General features: G+C 40.1%; 1 pseudogene; it reads left to right on the top strand.

Annotated features, from left to right (window-relative positions):
* Window positions 1-3,980, top strand: part of LOC138036773 (uncharacterized) — a 4,210-nt pseudogene extending 230 nt beyond the window's left edge.
* Window positions 3,981-7,263: the final 3,283 nt, after the last annotated feature.

Raw genomic sequence — 7,263 nt, 5'->3', positions numbered from 1 at the left:
TATAGGCTGCCCTTGGAGGTGGTTCACTGTATGAAGTTACTACATGTAGGTCTAACCATTGATAGCTTGCTATCTTTTAAAGCCCACATTAAATCTATATGCAATAAGGTCAATGTTAAAGTTATTGCTCTTACATTGTAGGAGAGTTCGTAAATTCATACCTCCAGAAGCAATGGTTAATATTTACAAGGCCTTTATCTTACCACACTTTGAATATTGTGCTCCGGTTTTCAGTTGGGTCATCATCTGGTCTTTCTAATAAGCTGGAGCTTACAAATCAGTGCACTATTAGAACTCTAATGAATAATTAATGTCCAAGTCATCTTCATATAGTCACCTACATGTACTTATACCCATGTTGACCCAAAGACCCTAGAACATTGTAGCTATTCTCATGCTCTCACCCTTTCTTTTACAAGTGCAAGTACAATATGGGACTGATTAATATTAAGTATATGTTCATATTTCCTAATAAATTATGAATACTGTCAACCTTAGAGGCTTTAACAAGTTACATCAACCTGCCTATAACAGAAAATTTATGCACAGGTCATATCTTTACAAAATGCAAATCACCTCAAGATTATGGAACAATATACCTGATTGTGTTACAATGCTAAATAATGTTAATTTGACTACTGGAATTAAGTGTTATTGCAACTTTTGTACGTAGTTTGGATTTTTATATAGCTAGTTTTCCCCTTATTTATTTCATCCTACTTATTTATTTTATGTCTTAATATGACTTGTATGGATTTATAGTTATTTGGCACGTTCACGTTAAAACGAGTCTTGTACTCATCCGTGTAATGTGGATAAATAAAATACCATACCATTCCAGAATACCAATGGATGTAGAAAACAATGTTAAGCGATGGAATGCTATGTAGCATTGTTGAATGATGCTGTTTGTCCACAGCTGATAACACTCATTACACAAACGTTTATTCAAAGAGTTTGTTGCTTACAAAAAGTAACATCAACGCAGCTTACCCGGTATAGCGAGTTTCGTCCGCAAAAAGTTACATCTACGACAGCCTGCCCGGAGTAGTGTAGCTTAATTTGGAAGCCAGTGGTTTCGCACCGTGGCGCACCGTTGCGTCGATCAAATTTACTTTCTTTCGAAGATTCCACGAAAATAATGAGCCAGGGCTTGGCACTGTCACAAAAGACAGCATCGCTTAGAATTCACTACAGGAGAGGGAAATCTAGTCTTGTTATTCATGAAAGGTTGTCAGTTCAGCTCGGCGCGCCATTTTGAAATGTAGGTTTTTCGGTTATGTAAACCACAGTAAGCCGTAACCTAACTAGTACCCAACTCTCTAACATTGTTAGTCGTGGCCGAGATAACGAGGAAACCACATCTACATACAACGCTTTCGCATCAAGCCAATATAAATTAAATAAATTACAATATCAAAAAACACAGGATCCCTCTTCCTAGATATCATCATAGTATGACATTTAGTCACATTAAACTGCATTTGCCATGTCTTGCTCCAAGATACTAATTTGTCAATACCATTCTCAGAGGTGCCAACCTCTGGAGATCTAAAATCTGGAGATTTTTTCCATCCGGTCTCCCCACCTTTCCCCCCTCGATCAACCTACCCACTCCCCCTCCCCTCCTCTCCCCCTCAAAAAAAACGCACCCACCCATCCCCCAGCAGCTCCTTCAGAATACAAGAATATTCTGCCGCCATTGTGAATGTGCGGGAAAACAGGGTACTAATGTTAAGAATTTTTATTGGTTAATCGGAGATCCAATCAAACAATCGGTTATATGGCTATGACAGCTGAAGGAAGCCATTTTGCTTAGTTCTATTAACTTGTGCTTGAAACTCAGAGATGAAGAAATGCATTAAGAAACAATGAAACGATTTGGAAAAAATGGAAGAAACGTCTCAGAAAGGCTCAGAGTCGTTTTTATCCGGGAGATTTAATGACCCGAAATTTGCGGAGCGTAATGGCTGAGATCTCGCCGACACGAGTGGTCTATCCAGACAATTGGCAAGTCAAATTTATTTTAAGTTTATTTTTATTTCTATGTTGTCTTTTGGGGGGTCCGTGGAGGGGGTCCGTCGGGGTAGTCCGTGAACCGGTCCGTATAGTAGTCCGTGGACCCGGTCCGTATGGGGGTCCATGGACCGGGGGTCAGTGTTTTCGGGTCACCCAAGGCAGGCGGGTTGAAATATGATATGATGCAGGCATGTGTGAGATAATACAAACAAGGGAAGTGTGGTTGCCCGCTATGTGTTTGCTGAACTAAAAAGGAAGGAAAGACACAAATGAATCTTGAAATAACTTGGCCATATATATATATATATAGGTATATAGTTTCGTGTAGTTTGTAGATGGATTGAGTAATTTACCGGTTCATTGAATTCTGGCTTATAGGAGTTGATTGACAACAAAGATGACCATGACCTTGGCAGTGGAGGTGTACACACCGCTGGTAGCAATACAAGTCTGGCAGAGGTATTTAACCGTAGTTAAATACTTTTCTTGACTGAATTGTCCCCCCCCCCCCTCCCCCATTTCCTTCTCCTTCTTTATAAAGTCAAATATTAAGACGCGTCTCTGTCTGTCCTGAATGAACAAGCAAAGGAAATATTCCATTAATGCACGTAATAATGTTTGAATTGTGGCTTTTAGGTTGTGATTGATGATAGAGATGATCAAGACAACAGTGTAGACGAATATTCCACAGGTTGTAACATAAGTCTGACAGAGGTATTCAAGTGGGCCTTTCATTTCCCGTTTTTCTACTTTATAAAGTTTTATGTCAAATAATTGCCTGGCTGGTATCTTTTTGTCTGGAATAAAAACGGATGGGAAAATTCACATCAAATTGTCTTTTCTCAAATGATAGTAAATAAATATGATGGCAGATCTATCATCACTCTGCCCTCTCCTGATAATATAATGTAATTCAGTGTAGCTTGGTTAAGCTCTCACAAGTACTTTACATTTCTGCTGTCTGAATGGGACATTTGATATCCTCTAAGAAATTTGATATAATGGACATGTACATATAGATTGACATTTATTTAACTTGAATCTTAACCCTCAACTGCTAAGGTCTGAATGTTATTTCTCGAGCTCCCCACTTACAGCCACACATTTCCTTGCATGTTAGTTTTGATATCTTGCTGTCTTAAAAGTATTCCATATCGAATGGTTGGCTTTATTCTCATTACCAATCTGCTTGACAATTTGCTGATTACTGACCATGAAAATAAGATGTCCGAGGATTAACAATATTAACATTTTAATGTTTGTTTTAATGAATGTTTTATAGAACCTTGACGGCTATAGTGATGAAGAAAGCTATGCTGATGAAGAACGTTTCGATGTGTCAAAATCACCAAAAAAAATGAAGGGAAAGGATTACAAGCTGTTCAATGGTAATGTTGAGTGCAAGATGATAACTCTTGAGAGCCTTGATAATCCTTACGTTGTCCCCTTTATGATGAATTGCCAGGAAGAAAGTGCTACAATTATAAGCAAAGCAGTTCCCATCGGAATTCAAGACAATGCAACTTTTGTCTTGAGCCTTGATACACTGGAACACAGAAAAGATTTGTTCTCAGACGAAAATGGATCATGGGTGATGACAGGATATAAGGCCAAGTTCTACACCATCATAAGGGATGAAGGGGGCAAAGTGGCTGAACTTAAAAAGCTCAACAGTCAAGAAAGTGCCGACGTTGCAGTGAGAAGAAGAACGTACACATGTTCCTCCTACACGTCATATCACAAGACAATTGTGTCCATCGAATTTGGTAAAGCTATTGAAAAATGGTTCCCACTCGTGCTTCTCAATTACAATTTTGATGGTCAGCCCACAAGATTTAAGATCAAGAAGCATGGTAATCGAACCTCATCCAATATGGCACACATCCGATCCAAAGAGAGCACCAAGCTTAAAGTTGCAGATAAAGCTGTTGAATTTGGTCCAACGATGGCATTGTTCTTAACAAGAAAGGAAGCTGGTGGTATCTGTGGTGCCGATAGCATTAGTTCGCTCCCACGCAACGTGAAACAGGTTAGATACCTCACTCGAAAACCATCTGAAAGAGTAAATAAGGACCCACTTGCATCAGTCCTAGAACTGCAGAAGACAACTTTTCCTGGCTTTATCCGTCAAGTAGTCTGTAATGATCTTCCCACGGTCATGTTATTCACTGATCAACAGTTGAACAGTATTGTGAAGTTTTGCTGTCACGACAGGGTAAACCAAGTCTCTGCACTTGGAGTTGACGTAACATTTTAACTTGGTCCATTCTATGTGCTTGTAACAAGTTTTAAGAACACAGTTCTTCGAGTAAAGGGAGGAAACAACCACCCCTCGTTTTTAGGCCCTGTCATGATCTGCATGACTAGAGACGAATCCACGTACCTATCATTTATCCATTGCCTTATCCGTGAAAATCCTGGTCTCAATGAATTCCTTCGTGCCACAGGCACTGATGATGAACGAGTGTTAACGAATGCCCTCGCGGCCGGTTTCAGGAATGCAACACCTTTGCTTTGTTACATTCATAGCCAAAGAAATATCAAGGAGAAATGTAGAAAGCTCGGTCTCTCCTCAGCACTAGTGTCCCGTATTTGCAAGGATCTCTTCAAAGCAAAAAGTGTATTAATTTGGTCAAGTTCACTAGAAGAGTTTAAGAAGAATGCAACAGCACTCATGGAAGGGTGGGACACCCTAGAAAGGTCCGAGAAATCTGGCCCACCAGCCTTTACACAGTATTTTCGCACCCACAAGCTTAATGACATGCGCACAAAGACGGCTGCATTTGTTCTGAAAGACCTTGGCTTGGGAAACAAGCCATATGAACAGAACATGCCTGAGTCAGTAAATGAAATGATGAAAGATTGGACGAAGTTCATTCCCCAGGATATGGACAGACTCATTATAAACCTATACGACTTTGTGCGGTCATTCGATCAAGAGGAAGAAATGGCATGGTTTCAGTTGTCCGACAAGTGGGAGGTCTGCCACCAGTTTCAGCAACACTTACTGACAAAGAGTCATGCAGAGATGACCCAAGAAGAGCGAAAGGCTTTCCTCAAAAGGGCTAGCAAAGTTTGCCCCGATCCAGAAGCATACAAGAGGTCCTGCAATTTTAAGGTCACACTATTGTCACGTTCCTCATCTCATCCCTCTATAAGGCAAGCAGCGTGTGATCTCAGCGACCTTTCACAGCTGAGTGGCCACTTTTCCAAAGAGGAACAATCGAGTCTGCTGGAAAAAGCCAAGACTGTGCTGTGCAACGACCAGTTCGGCCAGGGTTTCAGGGATAGTGTGTACTTTGTGGACAGTGGAGGACCCCTTCCTCACCGGGTTCAGTGCTTTAAGAGTGGAAAATGTACTTGTGATTGTAATTTCTTTGGGCGAAACAACCTTTGCCATCATTGCCTGTCTATTGCCATCCATCTTAACTGTGTGGCAAACGCTGTGGAGGCCTACCAAGGCCGAAGTCTCAGCCGGATATCAGCAGCTTCTGCTCCAAAAAATGTTGGTGGGAAAGTTTCATCTCGCAAGCGGCATTTACCTGCAACTGAAGTAGCAGTCCACCATTCAGATACAGATGCAGATGCACAGAATACAGAAGCAAATTTTCAAGCTGAAATTCTCAATCCAACAACTCTTGTTATAAGAAGAGCAGCTAGACCAGTGGATCCCCCACCCTCTGGGCCTTTGGTTCTGAAAAAGATTGCCGGTAACATCAAGAAGTGTGCTGGCTACTGGAAAGCTGTAAAATCTAATGTTGTGGGATTCCAGAGCCCCGATGATAAGCTGTATTGTTTTGCTAGATTTGAGCGCTATCATTTTTTCAACAAGGAAACGAATGCTTGGCAGTTGGTAACATCGACGAGGCACTACCACTTAAACCCTGTGTGCACAAAGGTGTCTTCAAAAATAATATCTGATCATAGTCTCATCGTCACTAGTAGCCTGCGTCAACTGGTTATGGAGAGATTCCAGTGTAATTTAGATTTGTAAGTGTCTGTCATTTCCTTGAATGAGGTTATCAGGGTTCGTACACTCATTTCAAGAAACTAAATTGTATGTTCCCTTCATCTTCTTCCCTGAAGGTTTGCTTTTTAGTGGAACTACCTTGCATGCCTTTAAAGCTAAAGATGGCAACTGAAAATTGCCTAGCAAACAGAAATCAAAGAGAAAGACATTCTATATCCCGAACGTCCCTTCTTAGAGGTTGTCAAAATGAAATTATTTTGAAGTTTTCTATGAATTGGAGTATTATAAATCCTCTTGGGTTTGTCCTGAGACAGCCTATTAAACGGTTTAAAGTACGAGCCTTGAAATGACAGTTAGCTATCATTCATTTTATCTGAATTTGAGATCGTCTTTGCTTTAGTTGGGCAAACAGCGTGCACAAAAGAAACGTTTAAGGCTAGAAGTGATTTGGAAATGTTTACATACGAAACGTTTGCTTTGTACACATGTATGAACGTTGCAGTTTTAAACATTGTGTTAGAGTTAGTTACAAATTATTGAGATTTAGCTTAATTTATATTTGTTTTCAAATTCCAACTACGGCAGAGATCACATGTAATCTTTAGCATTGCAGAGAATGTTTGTTGGTTGGCTACTTCTTTAGATCAAACTAGAAGTTTTTTTTTTTTAACACGCAGTTTATATTTCCTACCTTACACTGTATGCAAAGTGGAGTACCAGTGTTAGAGTAGAGGAGAAATGGTGCATGTATTGGGAGGTATTCTTAACACGAAACTGCTGAGTTCTAACAAATATTTAATGCAAGAGGCTTTGAAACACACCGGCTAAAAGGCTTCTTCATTAATAAATAATATACATGACACCAGTTATTAAATTGAGTTCATCCTATAAAACGTCATCTAGTCTACTTTTCTCAAATAACTTAACAGTTAGTTCTTTTCTACTTTCCACCGACGAAGTATTATCCTAGCAGCAACCTGAAAACTCTTCCAATGTTGTCTTTAGCTGTCATACTCCAGACCGATCCGCCATACAATGACTAGCCTGCGATCATGCCCTCCCTTCCTCCCTACGTTTCATCTCGGACCCTCCCTAAAGAAAAGGTCGCCTGGTCGCAGGTTATACAATAACTACATGTATTTATAGGCTTTATCGTGACGTTTTAAAATTTGACTCTTTCATTAATCTTTATTAAAGCCTTGTCTGTCATAATTCTCAGGATTTCTGCACAGCCCCATACATTAATTATCCATGTATTACTTCCTCACAAACAA

Source organism: Montipora capricornis, unplaced genomic scaffold (assembly GCF_036669925.1).
Source record: "Montipora capricornis isolate CH-2021 unplaced genomic scaffold, ASM3666992v2 scaffold_500, whole genome shotgun sequence".
Lineage (NCBI taxonomy): Eukaryota > Metazoa > Cnidaria > Anthozoa > Scleractinia > Acroporidae > Montipora > Montipora capricornis.
The sequence above is the reverse complement of the archived record's forward strand: the minus strand, read 5'-3'. Positions and strand labels throughout refer to the sequence as shown.